Source organism: Babylonia areolata, chromosome 7 (assembly GCF_041734735.1).
Source record: "Babylonia areolata isolate BAREFJ2019XMU chromosome 7, ASM4173473v1, whole genome shotgun sequence".
Taxonomy (NCBI): Eukaryota; Metazoa; Mollusca; class Gastropoda; order Neogastropoda; family Buccinidae; genus Babylonia; species Babylonia areolata.
Window position 1 is genome coordinate 23,539,929 of NC_134882.1, and position 25,599 is coordinate 23,565,527.

Sequence of the window (25,599 nt, forward strand, 5' to 3'; positions counted from 1 at the left end):
GGAAGTTGTGACGGCCGAGTCACTGGACTGCTTCAAGTCAAGACTGGCCTCTCATCTCTAAAAAGTGAAATCCCCCCCCTCCCGCCCCCATTCCCCCCTCCTCTCGCCCAGCACTGCCCCCCTCACTCTCCTCCTAACCACCCACACACCCCAAAATCACCATCTCCCCCACCTCCCCCCTCGTCCCCCCGCCCAACAGCTGATGCAGAGGCTTGGCATCATGTCAGTGCACGCTGAACGTGCACTGGCTGGCCAGGTCGCACAAAAAAAAAAAAAAAAAAAATCTCCAATCCTCACAACAGCGCAATCCTCAGCAACCTCACCAAACTACAACAGAATCATCAATATAATGATGCTGGCTCTATAAAGGAAGAAGAATTGAAGGAACATTTAGAACATGATAACTTTACGTGGTAGAAGACGTCATGTAAGGGCAGAAAGATGACGTTTTAGCGTTCTCGAAATTATAAAGCCAAAAGATGCAAGTTGCAATAATAATCTGAAGTTTTCAATAATTCAGATCAGATAGCCCGTAACGATCGTGATCGTTGCTAGATGATAACAACCAACAAAGGGAAAGAACTCCAAACATGTAACTAAGGAAACTAAGAAAACGTAACTCTTAAAGTTAAAGTCTTGAGGTGAAGTTGTCCCTACATTACCCCCCTCCCAGCGCAGTACATAATGTATGGTACGAAGCGCAATTAGAACACAGAAAACATCAAAACTGAAACAATTGTCATTGAAATCTTGGAGGGAAGCGGGAGATGCGCCCAGAGCGGGTCGTGACACACGAGGGGTTTTTGACAGGAGACGGTGAACGCACAGTCTGAGTGGGTGCTTTCATGGCCTTTGCTTCGGAGTTCACTGGCTGTGTTGATGATGGTGGAACTCTAGCACCAGGTGAAAGCACAGTCTTGTTTCCTGTAGTTGTGAGTTGGGTGACGAATGCAGCTTTCAGATGGTCCACTTACACTTTCTCTGAACGGACCTTAATGTCAATGGTGTAATACTTGTCACTGGTGCTGATGATGCGATACGGGCCATCATAGGGTCGTTGCAGAGGATGTTTGTGAGCATCGTGTCTGACGTAGACATACCCAGTGGAGGCCAGATTTGAAGGAACGTAGGTTGATTGGTTTCCATGGAACATTGGGGCTGGTGGCAGCACAGTGCGCATGGTGTGCTGGAGATGTTTGAGAAACATCGAGTCAGGTTCCATTGTGCTACTTTCCGGTGGCTGAAGGAATTCACCAGGTAGGCGAAGTGTTGAGCCGTAGACAAGCTCAGCAGGGGAACAATCAGGGTCCACCCGCCAAGAAGACCGTATCCCCAACAGGACCATGGGCAGCTCTGCGTGCCAGTCAGAAGTGGTAGTGTGGGCCTTCAGTGCTGCCTTCAGCTGACGATGGAAGCGTTCCACCATGCCATTTGCTTGTGGATGGTAGGCTGAGGTTGTGTGAACTTCAATACCCAAAAGTTTGTTGCACTCAGCCCACAGCACTGACGTAAACTGTCTCCCACGGTCAGAGGTAATGTTTTCAGGAACTCCAAATCTGGCGATCCAGTGATGCACCAGAGCTTGAGCACAGGTGGAGGCATGGGCATCTGGGAGAGGAATGGCTTCTGGCCACCTGGTAAAGCGGTCAATGATTGTGAACAGGTAGGTCATACCTTGGCTAGCTGGTAGGGGTCCAACCAGATCTACATGTAGACTGCTGAATCTTGTCGTTGGAGGTGGCCGTTCCACAAGTGGTGCTCGAGTGTGCCGGTGGATCTTGGAAGATTGACAGCTGTGACATTCCTTACACCATTTGCGAATGTCTCGTTTCATTCCATGCCACACAAATCGCTGGCTGATGGCCTTTTGTGTGGGGCGAACTCCTCCATGTGAGAGTCCATGGATTTGGTCAAACACCTGCCGAGTCCAGGAGTTTGGAAGGACTGGACGAGGGACACCTGAAGAAGTATCACAGAGAAGAATGAATGATCCACACGGGATGTCTTCAAGCTTCAAGCCTGTGGTGGCTGAACGATATGAATCCATCTCACCAGATTGAGCTTGATCTTGAGCAAGTTGGTTGAAACTGCTAACTGAGCAGATGCTCTGTTCCACAGAGTTTGAGTTCATGTTCAAGCGTGAAAATGCATCAGCTACAACGTTGAACTTCCCAGTGATGTACTGGATGTTTGTAGTGAACTCAGCTATGTAGGAGAGTTGTCTTGTTTGTCGAGGTGAGCGATCAGTTTGACTCAAGAGGGCTGACACCAATGGCTTATGATCCGTGAACAGAGTGAATGGTCTTCCTTCCAGAAAATGTCTGAAGTGTTTGACAGCACTGTAGGCTGCAAGTAGCTCTCGGTCAAATGCACTGTATTTCTTCTCTGCTTCAGAAAGTTTTCTGGAAAAGAAAGCTAGAGGAACCCAAGATTGACTTTGTTTCTGTTCGAGCTGAGCACCCAAAGCTGAGTTTGAAGCATCTACTGTGAGACTTGTAGGAGCATCTGGCTGAGGATGATGTAGGAGCACAGCCTCTTTGACAGCTTCTTTAGCCTTTTCAAATGCTGTCTGACAGGCTTCAGACCACTCAATAGTGTGCCCTTTACCACTTGCTTGAGCATGAGTGGGGCCAGGGTGTCAGCAATGTGTGGGATGAAACAGTGGTAGTAGTTCATCAATCCCAGGAACCGTTGAAGGCCAGAGCGATCTGTTGGAGGAGCACTGTCATGAAGAGAAGCTACTCTATCTGGAAGTGGACGTATCCCTTCAGAGGTCACACAATGTCCAAGAAAATCCAGTTCGCTGACGCCAAAGACACATTTTGCTTTGTTGATGACCAGTCCATTTGCAGAGAGGAGCTGGAGAAGTTGTTGAAGGTGCTCAAGGTGTTCTTCATGTGAATGACTGGCCACTAGGATGTCATCAACGTACACGAACGTGAAAGGTATGTCTCTTAGTATGCCATCCATGAGCCGTTGAAATGCTTGTGCAGCATTTTTCAAACCAAATGGCATGCGCAGAAACTCCCACAGTCCAAATGGCGTTATGATAGTCGTTTTTGGGAATGGAAGACGATGCCATGGGAATTTGATGGTAGCCTCTGACAAGATCAATCTTGGAAAAGACAGTGCACCCTGCGAGATGGCTGTTGAAATCTTGAATATGGGGCAATGGATACCGATCATCTTTTGTCACAGTGTTGAGTTGCCTGTAGTCCCCACAGGGTCGCCACTGGCCATTTGATTTGGGAACCACATGGAGCGATGAGGACCAAGGTGAATCAGAACGTCGGATGATGCCCATCTGTTCCATCTTGAAGAATTCAGCCTTTGCAGCAGCCAACTTTTCTGGATTCAGGCGTCGTGCACGAGCATGGACAGGTGGGCCATGCGTGATGATGTGGTGTTCCACACCATGTTTGTTGACAGTAGAGTCAAAACGTGGTGTGGATAACTCTGGAAACTGTTTGAGAAGTTCAGAGTATGCACTGTTTGGATGAATTGACAGGCCTGCGAGTGTCATGGGGTTATCACTGCTTTTGAGAGACACAGAGATGTTGTTTAGGGACAGGAGGCGTTTGCCCTTGAGATCAATCATCAGTTCATGAGCGATGAAAAAATCTGCACCAAGAATGGGACGTGTAACATCAGCCAGGTAAAAGTCATGGGTGAAGATTTGTTTGGGCTTTGGTTCCAAAGTGATGCTACGTTTGCCCCAGGTCTTGATTGACGTTCCATTGGCAGCAGAAAGTGAAATGGAAGGTGAATTTGACTTGCAATCCTGGGATGAGGCTGGATACACGGACACATCTGCACCAGTGTCGATTAAGAATGATTGTCCTGTGCGTTTGTCATAAACAGAAAACGTGTTTGAATTTGAAACGCTGGCCGCTACCACGTTTAGCGACCAGCTTTGGCGTTTCCCGAAAACGATGTGCCATGTCTGCCTGCTTTGTAGACCAATGAGGAAAATTTGCAGCCAGGTTGACAACGGCGGGCATTAGGTCCAAATCGCTGTGATAGAAACACACAGAGTTAGAAGCGCTGTGTTGTGAGGGAGGATCACGTCGCTTCTCTGTCTTGATGGCAGAGACTGTCTCTTCAGAGGTCACAGTTAATGCATCCTGTTCTGAAAACAGCCTTTCTTTGGGACCTTGAGGTGGGGATGTGGAGATCTGTTGTATGCTTGCAGCACGTGTCTCCCAAATCCAGTCTGCTGCTTCAGCCAATGCCTCTGTGTCTGTGATGTCTTGTCCAGCTAAAATACTTCTGATGTCTGAGGGAAGATTCATGAGGAACAAAGCACGTTTCAGGGTTTTGGGATCATCATTGAGAGCATTTATTTTACTCAAGAGAGCGGTTGGTCGTTTCTCACCAAGTCCGTTGAGATTCAGAAGTTCTGCATCTTTCTGAGCTTGAGATTTGCCAAAGGTTTTGATCAAAGCTTTCTTCAAACAGTCATATTTGTTTGCAGATGGTGGGTTAATGAGAACTGACTGAACTTCTTCTGCAGTATTAATATCAAGTGAACTTACCACATACTCGTATTTTGTTTGATCCTGAATAATGCCTTTGGTGCTGAACTGTGCCTCTACTCGCGCGAACCAAACCTGTGGTGATTTCGTCCAGAACTCAGGTAGTTTGACTGTGATGGCGTTGATCTGACTTGCAGCTAGAGATTGGATGTGATTTGTTAAATCAGCAACTTGTTCAGAAAGAATTTCTACAGCCATGTTCACGTGTCCAGCGTCGGGGTCACCAATTTAGCGTTCTCGAAATTATAAAGCCAAAAGATGCAAGTTGCAATAATAATCTGAAGTTTTTAATAATTCAGATCAGATAGCCCGTAACGATCGTGATCGTTGCTAGATGATAACAACCAACAAAGGGAAAGAACTCCAAACATGTAACTAAGGAAACTAAGAAAACGTAACTCTTAAAGTTAAAGTCTTGAGGTGAAGTTGTCCCTACAACGTAAAAAGTAGCATTACATCATCTGTTATCAGTGTAGTCTGTGACCAAGCTGCCGGGTGGCAGCGAAAATTCAGATTTTATTTTTTTGTTTAACAAAATAGGTGTTGTTTTTCAACTTTGTTTTATTATATATATATACGAGGTTTGTTTGTTTTGTTTTTTTGTTTAATGTCCCGTCACACATATTGGTGATTGAAGACATTTTGTAAAAGTATTTATGAATACATCTGAGTATTATCGGTTAGAAGGGGTGGGAGATGTGGATGAATGGAGGGTTTGGGGAAACTGGGCAAATGAGGGTAAAAATGTGGGTGAAATTTGAAAGAAAAACAAAAACAAACAAACAAACAAACAAAAAAAACCCTCTAAATACAGTTACAGGAAATTACTTAAAGGACTTCGTAAAAGAGAAGTCGTTAAACTGACAAGCGAAACAACTGATAATGAATGCAAAAAGTCAAAAACATCAACGTTCTTAGTCACTTGTGAAGACACACTTTCGTGTACAAAAGGCTTCATCAAGCTACAGTGAAAAATTATATGCTCAATTGTCAGGTTATTAAAGCATATACACTTGACATTAGAACAATACTTGGTCCGTAATGAATTTGATAATAGTCTGAGAGCTAAGCTCAGAATTGGTCTGCGAATCGGACCAAAGTCTGAGAGAGTCAACTGACGAGGTTTTAGACTTGAATTCAAGCACCTATAAAAGTCTCTTTCTAGTATATTGCTTATTTCCTTGTATGACAATGGGCAATATACTTTTATACTATCTATATGATTTTTTGCTCCCCTTTTTGCTGCCCTATCTGCTTGGTCGTTATAACTGAATCCAGTGTGGGATGGTATCCAACAAAAATCAACATTTGTACCCTTCACAAATAGGGAGTGCAATAAATACCTAATTTCAAAAAATAAATCTTCTCTTTGATTATTCTCAAAAAGGAGCAAACCTTTTAAGACAGATTGAGAATCAACACAAAATAGGATATTACTTATTATGATTGGTATATCAACAAGATGATTTAAAGCCATAAGGATGGCCACCAATTCAGCTGTAAAAATTGAATGTCCCTTACCTAAATAATATGATTTTTCTGTTTTTAGGTCAGGAATGACAAAAGCAGATCCTGCACTGCTATCATCCAGGACCGAGCCATCAGTGTAAACTTTTAAATGATAATCAAAATTTTCTTCCAATTCAATTCTGACAGATGCTGCTATTATATGTGGAGATTCTCCTTTTGTTGTGTCAGAAGCACATATGTTGACGTTTGCTTTTGTTAACTCCCAGGGAGGGACAGGTGGCACCAGAACACGAGGTGCCATATCATGCAAATCAATGTCTGAAGAATTTAAAATATCTGACACATATGTGCGAATGGTTTGTAGATTTGAATTATTTTGTGCATTTTTTGGAAAATCAATATCAGACCTAATATTTAATTCCTCAAAATCATCCACTGCTGTACATCTCACAATATATTTAGCAGAACTTAATTTTCTGATTTCATCTAGTGGTAGAATACCCGCAAGCTTATAGGCTTCTGAGGTCTTAGTATGTACAGGTACCCCTAAAGCCAGTTTCACAGCTTTACTGTCAATTATTCGCAGCTTCTTTAGGAACGTCGGCGGGGCAGAAAAGAAAATTTCTTGACCGTAGGTCAATCTTGATCTTACGAGAGATGTCGCTAAATGTAAAAGAATTTTGGAGTCTTGTCCCCAAGGAGAGTGACTTACAATTTTTAAGAAATTTAAACTTTTAACTGCTTTAGTCACCATTGAATCAATGTGTTTCTTCCAGTTTAGTTTTGAAGTAAATAGGATCCCAAGAAATTTGATTTCCGACTTGAAAAATATTTCACGTCCTCCTAAAAAAAAAACGTGGTAGTTTGCTGGGATTATAACCATTATTAAAGAGGATCAAATGTGTTTTTTCTACAGAAAACTCAAAACCATTAGATTGCATATAGCTACTCAGTCTATCGAGTTCACCCTGAAAATGTTTCTGTACATAATTTATGTAATGTAGGCTTGTCCTTTTCCTCAAGGATGTCTGAATCCATATAGCAATATCATCAGCATATTGAGCCAGCTTGGTAGATGATGAAAAACATGTATGTAAATCATAAAGCATAATGTTGAACAACAATGGAGAAATAATGGAACCCTGCGGGATTCCCATGTTTATAGGCCTAGAGGTTGATAACGTTACTCCCACTTTTGCCACTATATATCTCCCACTTAAAAAGGATTTAACATAGTCATAAACATGACCCGACAGACCAATTTGTTTCAGCTTAAATAACAGTCTGCTATGCCACACTCGGTCATAAGCTTTAGTAAGATCGAAATATATACGAGGGTCATTCAATAAATACGGTGAATTATTCGGTATAAGGACTTCTAATACAGATACAAGCTTACTTTTTTTCTTTTTTTTTTCTTTTTTTTTTTTACATCTTTTTCACATGGATTTAATTTGTTTTGCAGATTTAAAAAAAACTTTGAGAGTTTTGGCGATTAACAAAGATGGCCGACCAAGAAGCATGCTCCAGGATTGAACAGCGGTCAGTTATCAAGTTTTTGGTTGCTGAAGGGTGCAAACCAGTTGAAATTCATAGGAGAATGTCAACTGTGTATGGTGCCACATGTTTCAGCCGAAAAAATGTCTACAAGTGGGCTAAATTGTTTAAAGAAGGACGGAGCAGTGTTGAGGATGAAGACAGGCCTGGAAGGCCTACAGAAGTGAGGTCTCCTGAGGTGATCGAATCAGTCAATGACCTCATTCAGTCTGACAGAAGGGTGACAGTGGATGACATTGCAAGGACTTTGAGCTTATCTGTTGGGACAGCACACAAAATTGTCCATGATGACCTTGGCTACTCGAAGTTCAGCTGCCGGTGGGTGCCAAAGATGCTTACTCCAGAGCACAAACAGAGGAGGGTCGAGTTGTCCCAGCAGTGTCTCTGCCGCTATGAGAAGGATGGTGATGAGTTTCTGAAGGTGGTCACATGTGACGAGACATGGGTTTGGCACTATGAGCCTGAGTCCAAACGGCAGTCCATGGAGTGGAAGCACGTATGCTCTCCAGTGAAGAAGTTCAAGTCCCAGCGGTCCACGAGAAAGGTGATGCTCACCGTTTTTTGGGGATATGCAAGGCCCAATCACCATTTCATTCCTTGAGAAAGGAAGCACTGTGAACAGTGCCAACTACTGTGAACTGCTGAGGCAGGTCAAGAAAGACATGAAGAACAAACGCAGGGGTCATCAGTCAGAAGGAGCCATCTTGCATCATGACAACGCAAGGCCTCACACAGCAGCCCGAACGGTGCAGACCATCAACGAGCTGGGCTGGGAACTGCTCCCTCATCCCCCTTACAGCCCAGACCTTGCCCCTTCAGACTTTCACCTGTTTGGTCCCTTGAAAGCGTTCACGAGAGGCACGAAGTTTGAAAGTGACGATGAAGTCAAAAGTGTTGTGAGCGACTGGCTGAGACATCAGTCCAAAGATTTTTACGCTGAGGGAATACGGAAGCTTGTGCACAGATGGGAAAAGTGTGTGACAGTGCTGGGAGACTACGTTGAAAAAAAAAAAAAAAGTAAGCTTCTATCTGTATTAGAAGTCCTTATACCGAAAAATTCACATTATTTATTGAATGACCCTCGTATATATATACATACACACACATTTTTACCTGTCTGGGTATTTACCAGTGTTTTTTTACATGGAGCAGAGCCCAAAATACCAAGAGAGTTTGACCTAATTGTGTGTAAATATATGTTTATACTATAATTTTGTTCATGCATACATGATATGAAATTTGCAATCACCGCATTAGAAACCATAGATCAGATGCATTTTATTGTGATTGAATTCTCTCTCTCTCTCTCTCTCTATATATATATATATATATATAGTGTGTGTGTGTGTGTGTGTGTGTGTGTGTGTGTGTGTGTGTACCGATCATAAGCTTTAAAGTTGGCCTTTTCTTGACTGATACAAGTGGCATAGGAAATGAACTGGACAGGATGGCAGGTATGAATAAGACCCTTATTAAAGTCACGATTATTTTTATGGTAAGATGAAATGGTCAAGGTCACTACTTGGAAAAATAGAAAAATTTAAGATAAAGAGCGTAATATGAATTCAATTTTAATCAACCTTGGTCTGGTAACTGGCTATGGGTGCAGCATAATCACTTAAGAAATTCAAAATCAGCAAGAGGTCAAGGGTCAAGGTATACCTAGCATACGATATTGATAGGAAACGTTTCTGCATGCAAGAGAGAGAAGGTCTTTTATAGATATTCTTCAGAAAACGTGGTAAAATGATTGGTCATGGTGACAAAAGAAGCCAAAAATCAAGGTCACAACATAGCCTATTGGGAAAAAAAGATAAGAGAACTTCGTTTCTTCCATCCAGTTTTCACTGGTATACCATGTTATTGTTTGTTTTGGCCAGAACATCAATGCAATGCAAATTTAGATGTCTAAGGTCAAGGTCACATCAATGAGTCTTTTTGCCAGATTATCCCTTTTACATGTTTTTTTTTTCTCTCCATAATTCCTCTGTTTGATAAAGTGCATATCACAAGTGAGTCTTGAAGGCCTTGCATATCTTGTTTATGTATTCTTTTGGTTTGCCTTATTTTTGTATATACATTATGATGCTTTCTTTTTGAGTGTTTGATCATTCCTTTTTATCAAATCCTTCGTTAACTGAATTGACAATAAAGCACCTTAACTCTTTCAAAAAAAACTTTTAAAATTCACAAGGAAATCCATCTGTTCCGGGAATCTTTCCATTTTTCATATGTTTAAGAGCAAGTCCAGCTTCCTTCAATGTTTTCTGATATTTCTGGGTCTAGTTTTGGTAACTCATTAACATCTTCAATTCTACAATTTTCAACTGCCCTTTGCTTATATAACTGTTCGTAAAAATCTACAACCTCCTTCATAAGATCTTTAGTGTCTGTTGATACATTACCATCCTTGTCAACTAATTTTATCATTTGTTTGCTTATAATATAGTGTCGTTTCTCAAGTCCACAAAAATAATCTGAGATCTTTTCCCCCTTAGCAATCCATCTAGCCTAAATTTAGATCTTAAGAGTACTTCATCCATTCGTTTATCCCTAATACCTTGTAGCCGTTCGTTTTTTATATGCAGTTCTTCATAATCTAAGTTAGCTTATCTGGCTTTTTCTCTAACCTATAAATATCGGTTATTATTGTCTTCTGCACCAGTTTTCTTCCACTTCATAGAGGAATAGTTAATACTTTTGGTTCGTATTTTCATTAGTAGAACATCAAAGAATAATTGATACGAGATACTTAGTTGGATCTGTTCAAAGTCAATTTCATCAAAATTTGTATTGGAATGTTCAGTAATAGCATATTCCTCTATTGTTTGCTTTATTACTTCTTTGATTTCTGAAATACATCTTTCGTCTTTTAGTAAGGAGCGGTTAAATTTCCAGAAGCTGCTATGTTTTGCTCTTGTTCCACATTTTAGTTCCAATGTAATCTTTGAGTGGTCTCTTCTGTAACCCGGAATAATGTCACAATAAGCTACTTCTGTCATTAAAGTTTCGGAGAGAAGAAAGAAATCTAACTTACTTTGCTGTCTAGGTTGAGGTCTTCTCCAACTGAAAAGCGGACAGTCTGGGTAATGTTTTCTCCAAATGTCAAATGTTAGCATTATGTGCTCAACCATTTCCCTTGCCTCTAGATTGTTAACATGTCTGTAATGATCATAATCGAGAGTTGGGTTTAGAACCAAATTCCAGTCCTCTCACAGAAGTAAGTTTGGCGTTCTTAATTCTTCGATATATTCTTTAATTTCTTGGTAAAAGGTTGGATTGTCTCTATTTGAACCATATACACCTATAAGCAAAGAATCTTCTTCCATAAGCCTAAGTGAAACGAACATATAGTTTCCATCAGGATCTTTATAAACCTTTTTCATTTTGTATTCAAAATTATTGTTTAAATAGCACAGATACACCTCTAGAATTCGTATTATGGGAAGCGAAATAACCGGTGTAGCCCCATTCCGCTCTCTAGTATGCATCCATTGTAGGATCTAAATGAGTATCTTTTAGCAGAATAATGTATGGCCTTTTTCACGAAGATAATGAAAAACATCTCGCCGTTTTCTAGGATTACCATGGCCCTGACAATTTATTGAACAGATGTAATGCTTTTATCCATAGTATGGGAGCAGGGTATATTGGTAAGTTTTCCCTGAACTGATATTAACATTGGGTTTCATAAATCTTTAAAAACAACAACAACAATCCCCCCCCCCCCCTCCCCCCACCCAAAACAACAACAACAACAACAACATTTGCACAGAAACCTTTGAACAGATAGATATACTGGGACAAATCTCAGGTGGCGCTTCGCGAGGGGGCGACACGCAGGTGTTTGTGCACTGTGCTTCATCCTTGTTTTTGCTGTCCTCGCCCTGTCCTTGTGCTTTTATATTGTTTTAAAGTGGTGTGCAAGGTGTTAAAGATGAAGAGTGTGACAGTTGTGAGGCTGTTTGTGGTGGTGCTGGCTGTATTCCGGACTAGTGTTTGTGGTGTTTTTGTGTCACCGGGTGGTTTAAATGGCGGACAGCGAGGAGGTACAGGCGCCTTACATTACGACCGTGATTTTCTTCTCAGTTTACGGTCAGTGCGCGACCCATCCGCTTTTACTGAGCAACTTTTACCTCGTGATCTTATCTGTGATGATGAAGAGAATGAAAGAGAAGGTGAGAGAAAGAAAGCACGAAAGAGAGGAAAGAGAGGAGGCGTGAAGAGAAGACTGAGAAAAAATAAAACTAAGCCCCCACTGCCGTCTATGATTTTATCCAATGTCAGATCTCTTAATCCAAACGGCAGAAACTGTAATTTAGATGAAGTACGAGCAAACTGTCGATTTTTAAATGATTTTAGGAACTCGTGTGTGCTTTGTTTTACCGAAACCTGGTTTAGTGAGAAAGTGTCGAATGAATGTGTTGCGATTGATGGTTTTAACACTCCGTACAGAATGGACAGAGACTGCAAGAAAGTGGGGAAGAAAATTGGTGGTGGCGTGTGCCTGTTTGTCAATGAGAAGTGGTGTGACAGTACGAATGTGTGTGTGAAGAGCAACTGTGTACACAGGAACTTGAACTCTTATCAGTGTCGTGAGTTCGGCCGTATTTTCTTGACTGTTGTGTACGCCCCAGTCTTTGACCAGGCATCTGCTGCACGTGCAGGAAGGACGATCGCAGGTGTTGTTCGCGACCTTCAACTCATCTCTGCCGACGCCCCGTGTTTTATGTTTTATTGTTGGAGATTTTAATCACTGTGATTTAAAGAAAGCCTTACCTTCTTTTAAACAATATGTTACCTGCCGGACCAGACTGGACAAGACAATCGATCTGTGTTATGGGAACATTCCTGATGCCTACAAATCTGTTCCCCTTGCACCAGTGGGTGTATCTGATCATGATGTTGTACATTTAATCCCAGCCTACAGACCAAAGATACAGACAGAGCCGATTGTGAAAAAGAGTGTGAAAGTTTGGACGTCAGAGAGTGTGGATGAACTGAGAGGATGTTTTGATTGTACTGATTGGAGTGTGTTGACTGACCAATGTGAGAATGTTCATGAAGCAGCTGATGTTGTTACATCTTATATCAGTTTCTGTGAAGACATGATAATTCCGACAAAAATAATTAAACTTTTCCCCAACAACAAACCATGGATCTCAAAGTCTCTCAAAACAATTTTAAACGAGAAAAAGGTAGCGTTTCAGTCAGGGAACAAGAAGGATAGGAAATTGATACAAAAGAAGCTTAGAGGTGAATTACGAAGGGGACAGAGGGAATTCAAGTCAAAAGTAGAGCAACAGTTTCAGACAGGGAGAATGGCAGATGCATGGGATGGGTTAAAAATTATCACTGGAGAAACGAAAAGGAAAACAGTAGCTTGTAAAATGGAAAAGGATGAACTGATTGATTTTTCAAATAAACTGAATGATTTCTACTGTCGGTTTGAAAGGAATGAGCTGGGAAGGGAACTGGATAGTGTTATCTCACAGTTGCAGGAAAAGATCAAAGATAGGAACACAGGTGAAGACTTTGAGATCGATGCAAAAGTTGTTGAATCTTTATTTTTAAAACTGAATGTCACGAAGGCAATTGGCCCCGACAATATCTGCGGAAAATTACTGAAAACATGTGCTTCCCAGTTGTGTGACGTGTTCTGTAAAATTTTCAACTGGTCTCTGAAGGACTGCTCTGTCCCCAGCATCTGGAAAAAATCTACTATCTGTCCTATCCCCAAGAAAAAGAACCCAGCCGCACTAAATGATTACCGTCCTGTTGCCCTGACTTCAGTAGTGATGAAATGCTTTGAAAAAATTATTCTCCAACATCTTCTTTCTTTCACTGAACAGCAGCTTGACTCTCGTCAGTTTGCTTATAAAGCACACAGAAGTACTGACGATGCTATCCTAACTCTCCTTCATAATGCTTTCCTTCATTTGAATAACACGGGATCTTTCGTTCGTATCCTTTTTGTTGACTTCTCTTCTGCTTTTAACACAATACAACCTCATCTCCTTGCCCTCAAACTGCTAGGCATGGATGTTGATCCGAAGCTTACTCTTTGGATAGTAAGTTTTCTTCTCAATAGAACTCAGTCCGTCCGCTTTCATTCTGCCCACTCTTCTCTAAAATCTACTTCTACTGGTGCACCCCAAGGTACAGTGCTGTCCCCTGTTCTTTTTACACTGTACACAAATGACTGGAGAGGCACGGAGGAAACTCCTGTCATAAAATATTCTGATGACTCAGCAATTGAAGATCTGTCCAACTCTGATGCTATTTATTTCAGTGAAATTAAAAAGTTCTGTTCCTGGTGTGAGAAAAACTATCTGGATCTCAACGTATTGAAAACAAAAGAAATGTTAATAGATTTTCGGAAAGACCCCTTGCCTGTAGCTGACCTTGTTATTGATGGTCAAACAGTGGAGAGGGTCAATGAATATAAATATTTAGGGACCATCTTAGACAATAAGCTGACTTTTGACAGAAATGTTGATTCCATTCATAAGAAATGTCAATCTAGAATTTTTTGTTTACAGAAGCTTAGAAATGTTGGTATAAATTCAAATATTCTTCAAAGTTATTATCGATGTTGTATCGAGTCCGTGCTTACAGTTTCATTTATGTGCTGGTATGGAAGTTTGGGAGTGAGGAGTAAGCGTGTTTTGAACGATGTCATGAGTGTATGCAGTAAAATTGTGGGAGTGAAACAAGCTAGTATGCAAGAGCTGTATGAAAGTCGAGTGGTTAAAAAAAGCAGGCAGATAGCAACTGACGACACCCATATTTTAGCAAAGTATTATGAGCTGTTGCCATCAGGACGACGCTACAGAACTTTAAAGTTGAAATCCAGAGCTCTGAAGACTTTTATTCCACGTTCAATCCACCTTTTAAATTCTTGAGAACTGTGTGTGTGTGTGTGTGTGTGTGTGTGTGTGTGTGTGTGTGTGTGTGTGTGTGCGCGCGCGCGCACTCTCATGTGAGACGTGTGAAAGTCCGTGCATGATAGGCTGTACCTTGTTCCAGTTGTGGTGTGTGTGTGTGTGTGTGTGTGTGTGTGTGTGTTTACTGAGCTTAAAACGTGACAATTGGTTATAATGAATGTGCAATATGTAGGAAGAAAAATGTGCAATATGCAGGATGAATGTACAATGAATATGTCTAATGCTAACGTCCATATTCTAAATATATTTCTGTTTAATAATTGCGATGTAATAATTAATTGCAATGTTTTTAAAAGCGAATATGTGAAATGCTTTTATTTGAGAACATATGTTTATTACTCTTGTTTAATCAAGTTATCCGCGTGTGTGGGGTGAGTGGTGTGGGGAGGGGGGGGGGGCGTGCGGTGCGGGTGTGTGCTGATTATCTGGTTGTGGTTTTCCGCAATTCATCTTTATTCTTATCTTATCTGTCTATTATAACCAATGTGTAGTATAGTAAGCTATGTTTATAATTGTATTCAAATAATGTTTCTTAATTCTTTCTGTTTTTACATTAAGAATACTAGTTATTACCTGCAGTGTGTGGATGTATGTATGAAACGATGTATGTGATATTTTTTACATTTGTATCTTCGTAATATTTGTAGGGGCTGTTGTTGGCTTTTACAGCTATGGTCACCATGTTGTTTACTTGTCTATGTTGTGATAATGCACCTGACCAAATTTCTCCAGTTAGAGATAATAAAGTTGTTCTTATCTTATCTTATCTTATCTTAAATCAACATTTGAACATTTCAAAAAGAAACACATGGAACCTTGATGACACCCCACAGTGAGGGCGTGAGATAAGATAGCAGGTGTGTCAACACGCGCAAGCAACTCAAAACATATACATAAACATACATAAAAAATATTTAAGTGTACACTCCAGCTATGGAGTGCACCATGATTGTTTACATGACTACCCCTCATGTATCATTGATTCCGTGATCCTCTTTACAAATGATTCTGAAAGTATCATCATACCAGCCATTCTGTTTGAATTTTGGACACAAGAAAATTATGTACAATATGTAAAAGAAATTAATACTCGGAAAAAAATCTCTTTAGAAGCTATCTCACTGGATGAAATTAAAAAAACAAAAATTAAAATTAAAAAAAACACGAAGAACAAATAGATTTTTTTTTTTAATCCAAGAAAAACCTCTTTAGGCCATCCCCTGTTTTGTTTTTTTGTCCCCCCCCCCCCAGCCCAGCCCCCCACCCCCACCACCCCTTTCTTTTTTTTTTTCCTTTTTTTTTTTTTTTTTTTTACTCCACTCTCTCATTCATCTTTCGCATATACCCCTCCTGAAACCGCTGATCATATTCCTTGTATCACCGTTCTGAGGGAGTGGAGGGGGGGGGGGGGGGGGGCTGGGGGGGGGGGGGGAGAAAGGGCAATTGTTTAGTTCATCACAAACAACCACGCAATGCAGTGGTAGTATACTTAATTCATATAGAAAACTATATTCTCTCTCTCAATATTATTAAACAGGTTGCTAAGCATATGCTATTTGGCATTACTATTGATCAAAATCATTCATTGCCGTATAAAACAAGTATCCAATTGTCACAGATCAAACACTTTCTTGATAATCATTCTAGACGTGTGTTTTACTTTGCCTATATCCAGCCTCGTCTCAGCTATTGCTCAATTATTTGGGGTAAATGTCCTCCTTCTACATTAAAGCCACTTTGCTCTTTACAAAAACGTGCCATTATGATGATTAACCATGTAAATATCACAGGCGGATCTGTGCAAATATCACAGGCGGATCTGTGCACAATATGTACAAAGAACTTCAAATATTACGTGTACATCTACTTATTAGATATAACACATTGATTCTTATACATAAGATTGTTCATAACGCATGCCCACAATATTTAAAATCATTATTTTGTTTCCAGTTCCAACGTAAATCAGACAGAGCTATTGTCCCAAAGCCTAAAATTGATTTATTTAAGATGAGTCTCTCATGTAATGGAAGCATAGAATTGAACATGCTTCCAAAGACATGTCAAATTCCAGCCATATCTCTCTTTAAAACTAACATAAGAATATTTCTATTCGATACTTTTGATTAACCTACTCACGGTCTTTTGCAAATGCTTGCTTGTACTCAGTCCACTAGCTGCCATGCTATGATGAATGAAAAATTGAATGTATGTGTGATCGTGCAAGCAAATGAACAGTAAATGCGTGTGTGTATTTGTGTGTGTTTGAGTGTGTGGGCGTAAATGTGTACGTATGTCTTTGTTTGCTTCTTTTATAATTGTGTGTGTGTGTGTGTGTGTGTGTGTGTGTGTGTGTAAGTACGTACATACATGTAATGTACCGATTGTTTTTTTCAACGTTTTGTTACCTTTAATAGACGATTCTAGTTACTATTCTTATTCGTCGTTCTTATTATTTTAGTTTAATTCATTTTATTTCTTTATTTCTATGTTTTGTGTCGTTCTTTATTTTTATGTTTTGTGTCGTTAAATGGGCAGAATTGTAAAAAGGCCTTTACCGTGCCTAATTCTTTACCCATTAAAGATTCAATCGATCAATCTCCCTTCCTCTCCCCCCCCCCTCTCTCTCACACACACACATGCTTACGCACATACACAAACAATTGTCTTACAGTATATGGTTGCCACAGTGACTTGATCCTTATTTTTGTTTCCCCTAATCTGTCAAACCCCATCAGGCTTTCCTCTTCCACGGGCGAAAAAATACGAAAGTGCGGAAGAGGGAAACGGAGGGCGACTATTTTGTTCAAGATACATAATCACACAATGCAGTGGTTATATTCTCGATGCACATATATTCTCCCCCACACCCCCACCCCCATCTCATCTCTCCTCCTCCCACCCTCCCTCCCGTTTCTCTCACACACATACTCACGAACACGCTCGCAGGTTACTAGGCTCCCTACTCATTGTTGGTGACTTCGATTTTCATTCACCCACACAGTTTTACACATCTTAATTACTTGAAACTGTTTGGCTGTTTTATCTTCTTAGCCAGTCTGTAACTGAGCCCACACAATCATGGTCACATCGTCGATTGGGTGCTATATACTGAGGACTGCCTCCTTAAGTCTACCGCCGTCGATCACACCCTGTCCTCTGACCGTTACAGTGTGACGTGTCATCTGAATCCCACCAAACCTTCCACCATCAGTGTGTACATGGAGGTGTGCACACTGACCTCAGTTCACTTAGATTCATTTAAAGCAGACCGACTGACTCATACCCCTTCTGAGCATACTGCTGATCAGCTGTCCACTTATGCCTTGCGCGCTGTACTCGACAGGCACGCCCCGTCGACTCGGTGCCTGATTTCCAATCGTCCCCCGTCGCCTTGGTACAACACCCGGGGACCAGAGCTGTTGGAGGCCAAACGGAAGAGAAGGAGAGCTGAGAGGCACTGGCGTGCCGCTGGTTTGACTTTCAACTGTGAAATTTATCAGACAACCAGGAATAGTGTAACAGACATAGTTGACAGTGCAAAGTCTAAGTTTTACTCTTCTAAAATCATTGCATGCACCACAGCCAAACAGTTATTCAACGCTACGAACAGCCTACCAGGAAAAGTGAAGAACACTCCTTTCCCTACAATAACTTCGGTGCAGGAACTCCCTAAGAATTTCTGAGGAGTTTGTAAAGAAAGCGTGTGTGAACGATTGTCCGAAATCCTGTGAGCTTGACTCTGTCCCGTCCTCTTTGTTGATTGAATGTATTAATGTTCTACTGCCACATATTACTCATGTCATCGATTCTTCTTTGTTGACTTGTTGTTTTCCTGACAGCTTCAAATCTGCTGTTGTAGTCCACTCGTCAATGAACCATCTTTGGCCACTGGATCATAATTGTTTGAAAAATTATCGACCTGTCTCAAATCTGTCATTCTTATTGAAATTGCTATATAAAAAGAAGAAAAAAGAAGAAGAAGAAGAAGAAAAAGATTGTATTGTCTCAGCTCTCAACCCATTTGGGTCTGCGCCAAGCTGGACGGTCCAGAGCAAGCGTCTCCCACGTGTTGATGTCGACGCCCAGGTCTTTGAAGGACGCTTTGAGGCAGTCTTTGAAGCGTTTTTTCTGCCCTCCAACTGAGCTCTTGCCCTGACACAGTTCTTAGGCAGTCGACTGTCTGGCATTCTGACCACATGACCAGCCCACCTGGCTTGGGCTTTCTGCAGGAGGATGTAGACGCTGCAGAGTCCAGCTCGTTCCAGGACTTCCGTGTCAGAGACTTTGCCCTGCCACCTGATGTGGAGAGGTCTGCGGAGACAGCTCAGGTGTAAGCGATTGAGCTGTTTGGCGTGTATGCTGCAGACAGTCCAGGTCTCGCTGGCGTAAAGGAGGGTGGTAAGGACCACTGCACAGTAGACCTTAAGCTTGGTGGTAGTGCTGAGTCCTCTCCGCTCCCACACGTTCTCGCGGAATTTTCGGAAGGCGGTGCTGGCTTTGGCGATCCTGTTGTTGACCTCAGCGTCTATGTTCACTGCGCGAGAGAGCTTGCTGCCCAGATAGGAGAAGTTGTCGACTGCCTGGAGGTTCTGCCCCTTCACTGTGATGCGTGGCTCCTGGTATGATTTTCCTGGGGCAGGCTGGTACGTAACTTCGGTCTTTTCGGTGCTGATGGTGAGACCGAAGTTGTCGCAGGCTTTTGAGCAGTCCATTTTCACTACATTCTACTCTGTGCTGGCGTTGAGTGCGTGGTGATCAGCAAACAAGAAGTCTCTGATGACAGTCTCTTTCACCTTTGTAACAGCCTGCAGGTGCTTGAGGCTGAGCAATCTCCCGTCTGTCCTGTACCTGACGTGGATTCCTTCTTTGCAGTCACGGAAGGTATCTGTTGGCATGGCAGAGAATGCCATACTGAACTGAGTCAGGGCGAGAACGCAGACTTGTTTGACGCCGTTTGTCACTGGGAAGGCCTCTGACTCGTCTCCGTCATCCAGAACTTTCACCATCAAGTCGTCGTGGAACTGCCAGACGATTGTGATGAACTTGCTGGGGCAACCAAACTTCCCCATGATTTTCCACAAGCCTTTTCTGCTGACCGTATCGAAAGCCCTAGTCAGATCGACAGAGGTCATGAAGAGATCACTGTGCTGCTCCTGGTATTATTCTAGGAGTTGGCGAGCACCAACAATCATGTCCGCAGTCCCACGTTCAGCACGGAAGCTGCTCTGGCTTTCTGGGAGGAGACCTAGCTGAAGATGTTGGAGAATGCAGTTGAGCAGGACACGGTCCAGAATCTTCCCAGCAATGGACACGAGGGAGATGCCTCGGTGGTTGTCGCAAGACTGGCGGTTTGCCTTTCCTCTTGGAGATGCGAACTATGCTGGCATCTTTCAGCTGTTGCGGGATCTGTCCTTTGTTCCACATGGACTGGAATAATTGAGTCTGCTTTTGCATCATGGTAGGGCCTCCTGTTTATATACCTCAGCAGGGATTGCATCGGATCCTGGCACTTTGCCACAGGAGAATTGCTTCACTGCCTTCCTCTGGCTTCATCTTAACTCATCTGGAACAAAATCGTTTACTTAATTCTCACCAGTCAACTTATAGACGTGATCATAGCTGCGAAACGGCCCTTCTTAGAATAGTCAATGATTTGCTTTTTGGACTTGATGATGATAAGGTGTCTGTTCTTTCTCTTTTAGGCTTGTCAGCAGTCTCTGACACTATCCACCACTCTATTCTCTTGAACAGTCTAAAACTTCCTTTGTTATCCGTGACACTGCGCTAGCATGGATCACGTCTTACCTGTAAGTTTGTACACAGAAAGTGTATGTAAATGGTAGATACTCTAGTGTATCTGCCTTGAGATATGGTGTTCCACAGGGGTCTGTCCTTGGTGTCGTTCTTTTCGTACTATATGCGGCTCCTGTGTCAGATGTCATCAGTCATCATGCAATGTCACATAAGAGTTTTGCTGATGACATTCAACTTTATCAGTCGGCTTCCATAGCTGAAATTGATGCACTGGTGACTCAAACACGGGAGTGCATTGCTGACCTAAAGGACTGGATGACTCTCAATAATCTGCAACTGAACGACGATAACACTGAATTTATGATAGCCTGTCCAAAAACGTTTTGTCAACAACCTTCCTTTCCTGACTCAGTTCTGACCAATAGCACACCTATTTCACTTTCTCCTTCTGTTCGCAGACTTGGCATAATCCTAGACCAGTCTCTTTCATTCCAACCGCACATTTCGAATATCTGCAAAGCTGTCTATCTGGAACTGCATAGAATCAGTTCTATCCACCACTGTCTCTCAACTGATGCAACCAAGACACATGTATGTGCTTAAGTTCTCTCAAGATTGGATCCAAAATTTCTGTTAGATACGAATTCAGAATAATGCTGCCAGGCTCATTTGCAGAGCTTCTAAATTTGATCGTGTTTCTCCTCTCCTTCAGTCTCTCAACTGGCTGCCAGTTTCTGATCGAATAGACTGTAACTGTATAAGCTATCCACTGTGATCTTTTCTGCAGTCAAAGGATCTGACCCAAAGTATCTTTCTGAACTCATGAAAAACGTTGTTATCATGTCATTTCTTCTTCTCTCTTCTTTAAGGCGTAGTATATAAATATTGCCACAGAGCGAGTAATGAATCTGTTTCCATTTTGTAAAATCAACGTTAAGTCTGTATATTCATTTGTTTCTGAAAATTTCCACTAGGTGTTTTTCCCTGATCAAGTGATATATTGGGCATTCTAACAAAAAATAGCGTTCGTCTTCTACAACCTTACAGAAATGGCAGGAGTTTGATTTTTCTGTGAATCTTTTGTGCACGTTTATATCACTTATGCCTAGCCTAAATTTAGCAAAGACAGTACGAAACTTAATGATAGTGAAGTCTGAGATGTACTTTCAGGTTGCAACAATGACTTAAAACAGCGATATGTAGAGTACCTATTACTTTCAGAAAGTTTGCATGACCAGTCTTCTTTATAACAGAATATTAGGCGTTGATTAAAAGCTTTTATGAATGCGTTTTCGTTTCCAATTCCTCCATTCAACCAAACATCTGAAAATCCAGATATATCTAAGCAATGCCGCGTTGGCCAAATTGTGTTTGTCCATCTGGCTTTCTGCGTTTCTGATAGTTATATTAAGATAATATAGGAAAAGAATAACTTTATTATCTCATTAAAAGGATTTACATCAAGTGCGGCAAAACAAACGTTGATGACTACTCAACACGAAAACATAAACATGACTTATTTAGAAAGAATCAATAACACAAAAGACATTAATATAAAAACTATTGCATATATTCACTTAATTTAAATGTAATTAATAATTATTGCAAAGATATTGAAATACACCAAGGCTAACATTGCATGTATTATATTGCACACTAATTAAGATAAGAATAACTTTATTCCATAGTAATGATCAGTATATCGAAAGACACGAACATTGCACAACTGCCGTCGCACATTCATCCTGCACATTGTCATACACATTTAAGTAAATAATTATTAAAGAAATTTAAACAAAGTGCAATCTATAATGCATGCACTTTCACATGTATCCTCATGGAAGCACAGGCACACACACACACACACACACACACACACACACAAACTGTGACACATGCATGCATACACAGTTCTCAGGGATTTAAAAGGTGGATTGAAAGTGGTAAAAAAAGTCTTCTGAGCCGTGGATTTTACTTCAAACGATCTGTAGCGTCGTCCTGATGGCAGCAGTTCATAGTACTTTACAATTTATTTATTTATTTTTATACATGTCATGAGATTGTTTTGGCAGTCTGGCAAGATTCAAAATTTGTATCTTGAACCATTATCGTATTACCTTAATTATAAGTAATCAACATATAAGGGGTACCTATCTAGCTCACCATACTATCATCGGATTTGGAGTTTTGGGACCAACTCGGAGAAAACGCTTACAGGAAAATATATGAGGGCTTCAACAAACTGAAAACGTGTCAGCCCCGAAATTTCAGCTGCATTCAACAACATAGGCTTTACCTGGGCATCAAGTAATTCAAAGAAAACTGTGTTCCATATTTCCAAGGCTCCACATTGTTTTAATTATTTCTATCTCTGTCTTTTGCTCTGCCTGCAAATTCTTCTAATACAATATCAAAAGACAGATTTGTAGTTAAGGTAAAGCCAAAATATTTATAACTGTTAACAATTTCCACCTTTTTTTCCATAAAGAAACCATTTTTCTGCTTTTGCCAAATGTCATCCTCCTCTAAATCCCGTAATTTTTGTTTTGTTCAAATTTACAGTCAAACCAAGAGACTTCGATGCTTCTGCAAGATTGTTTATCTGAATTTGTAAACCTACGGGTGTGGATGAGATCAAACAAATATCATCTGCAAATAAAAGCAAAAATATTTCTTGTAAACCAGGTAAAAATTGAAAACCTTACCTTCCTTTTTCGTTGACATTATCAATATGAGCCACGTGTGTGATTAATGAAGAACAAAATCAGAGGAGACAACAAACAAACTTGCTTCGCCCCGACTGGACAGCCAAAGAAGTCAGACATTTCACATCTCAAGCGAACACAACACTGAACTGACTTGTTCATTCCCTGAAGCATTCGAAGCATGTTGGTAGACGTTTTGACTTTTTGTTTTTGATTGATTGATTGATATAGATACTTATATAGCGCCTGTCCTCGGTTGGAGACCAACCTCTAAGCGCTTTACAAACACGGAGTCATTTGCACAACAGACGGCCTACCTGGGTACAGCCGACTGACGGCTGCCACTGGGCGCTCATCATTCGTTTCCTGTGTTATTCAATCAGATTTCAGACAAGCACACAAATACACTTTGACAGACATGTAACATTTTACGTGTATGACCGTTTTGTTTATTTATTCAACGTGCGTATTTGATCTTCTGCGTGCGTATACACACGGAGGTTCAGGTACTAGCAGGTCTGCACATACGTTGACCTGGGAGATCGGAAAAATTTCCACCCTTTACCCACCGGGCGACGTCACCGAGATTCGAACCCGTGACCTTCAGATAGTTCTATCTACCGAATTGAAAGTTTTCACACAGTCAATAAATGCAACATAGAATTTACTTCTTTTCATAAATATATATATATATATATATATATAATCATATCCATACAAACATTTTCAATCATAAACACAAGTGTAAAAATATGATCAGAAGTGGCATAGCTTTTACGAAAGCCACCTTGCTCCTCACATATTTTGTGTTCATTCTCTGCCCATTTATAAAGTCGTTTATTCAGGTTTGAAGTAAATATTTTACTTATAGTGCTTAAAAGAGAAATGCCACATAGTTTTCTGCATTATTTTTATCTCCCTTTTTAAACAGAGGAATAATAACTGCTAGGAAAATACCTCTGTCAAACAAATGATTAATATAAACAGTTCGGTCAAAACAGGAGCAATTTCATCTTCGGCTGCTTTCAAAATCTCGCTTGAGATTTCATCTAAACCTGCGGCTTTACCTGTTTAAGTTTACGAATGACCTGTTCATTGTTATTTCTTCATCAAACTCTGGAACAGCATAGCATACAGTGTACAGCATAGTCATCAGTCAGCAACTGATTCTGTTCTGAAGTAGTCACTGTGCGTTGTCCAAGCACTCTGGAAAAATGATTTTTCCATGTTTCTCTCTCTATCGGTGCTTCATTATGTACTTCTGACCAAAACATATTTAATGCAGAGAGGTAATATGATCTTTTCCCTAAAAATTGCGCTTTATCGTCGTTATCCAGCGTACGTCTACAACGATTTAAAGAAATTGCTGAGCTGACATTTCAAGACCCTACACTCGTCGTCAAACCATTTATTTGTGCGCCGCGTCCGACCGCCGTAAAACACAGTACGCTGCATGCACTGACTGGTCTTGAGCAACACAGAAGCGAGTTTACAAAGTACACTGTCAACGTTCTCTTCAATGCAGGCTGCTACTTCGTCCATTGCAGACGACGTCTGATGGTCTAAAAATAAATGAGCTTCATGTGGATTCCATTTCAATATCTGTGTGCCACCCGTATTTCTCGTGTTGACATTATTTTGAATGAAACACGCACGACTGAAGTATCCTGTGATTCAACACCGCTAACAACGGATACATGTTTATTGTGTGTAATGAAATTTATACGGGTCAAAAACTAATCAATCAAACTGTTTCCTCTCTCTGAGAAAAGAAAGTACATTTTTCAAGGGGTGGTCCTGTTACATCACATGTAGGTGATCTGGGGGTTTCCGACATAGTGACAGGGTGTGAGTAGTGGCGAGGGGCTGTGTCCTGTTCTGTAACACGAAGTTTGCTGTTGACATAACAGCCGATCTTCCCTTCTTCCCGAAGTTTCTTCAGATTGATGAACTGTCTTTTGGTGAGGTCTTGCGCTACCCTCAAACCGTCCTTCTCCATGCTCTTCCTGGTTGGTCATCTTTCATCAGCTGGATGGCGTCTCCCCATTGTTGGAACTTGGCGATGATCGGGCGGATCACGTCGGGTCCCCATGTCATGTCAGGAATGCACGTGTTTAACACATGTCTGACAACCTCATCACAGTCTTCTCTGCCCTCTGTAGGTTCAGCAATACCAGATAGTTTTACGTTGTTACGCCGAGAGAAACCTTCTGGACGGTCTATTTCTGCCCCCAGACCTGCCTTTTTTTCTTCTTTCTTTTTTTTAAATTTTTAAATTTTTATTTTTTGTTTATACGGTTCTGATTGACCGACAACTTTTTGGTAGAATCTTCATTTTGCTGTGTTCTTCGTTTGATGGAACTCACGTTCTGACACAAGTCTTTGATGGTCGTTTTTATTTCTTCCTGTTCTGCACCGTCTCTTCAGTGCATCACCCTGTTCCTTCAGCATACTTCCCTGTCGCTGCACTGTTGTGAGGATGGTGTCAAGTTTCTGCTGCAAATTGTCCTGTAACAATATGATGTTTTCACTCAGTGTCATTATCTCTTCAGCAGTACCTTGTTCCTTTCCTGGGCCAGGGTTCTCAACATCACCACTCAACTTTACACGACGCATTGCGAACACGAA

General features: G+C 41.1%; 1 protein-coding gene across 1 annotated transcript in view; it reads right to left on the reverse strand.

Annotated features, from left to right (window-relative positions):
• The window catches only part of LOC143284207 (uncharacterized), a 67,887-nt gene that overhangs the window by 20,804 nt on the left and 21,484 nt on the right, over positions 1–25,599 (reverse strand). The gene's annotated exons all lie outside the window — the stretch shown is intronic.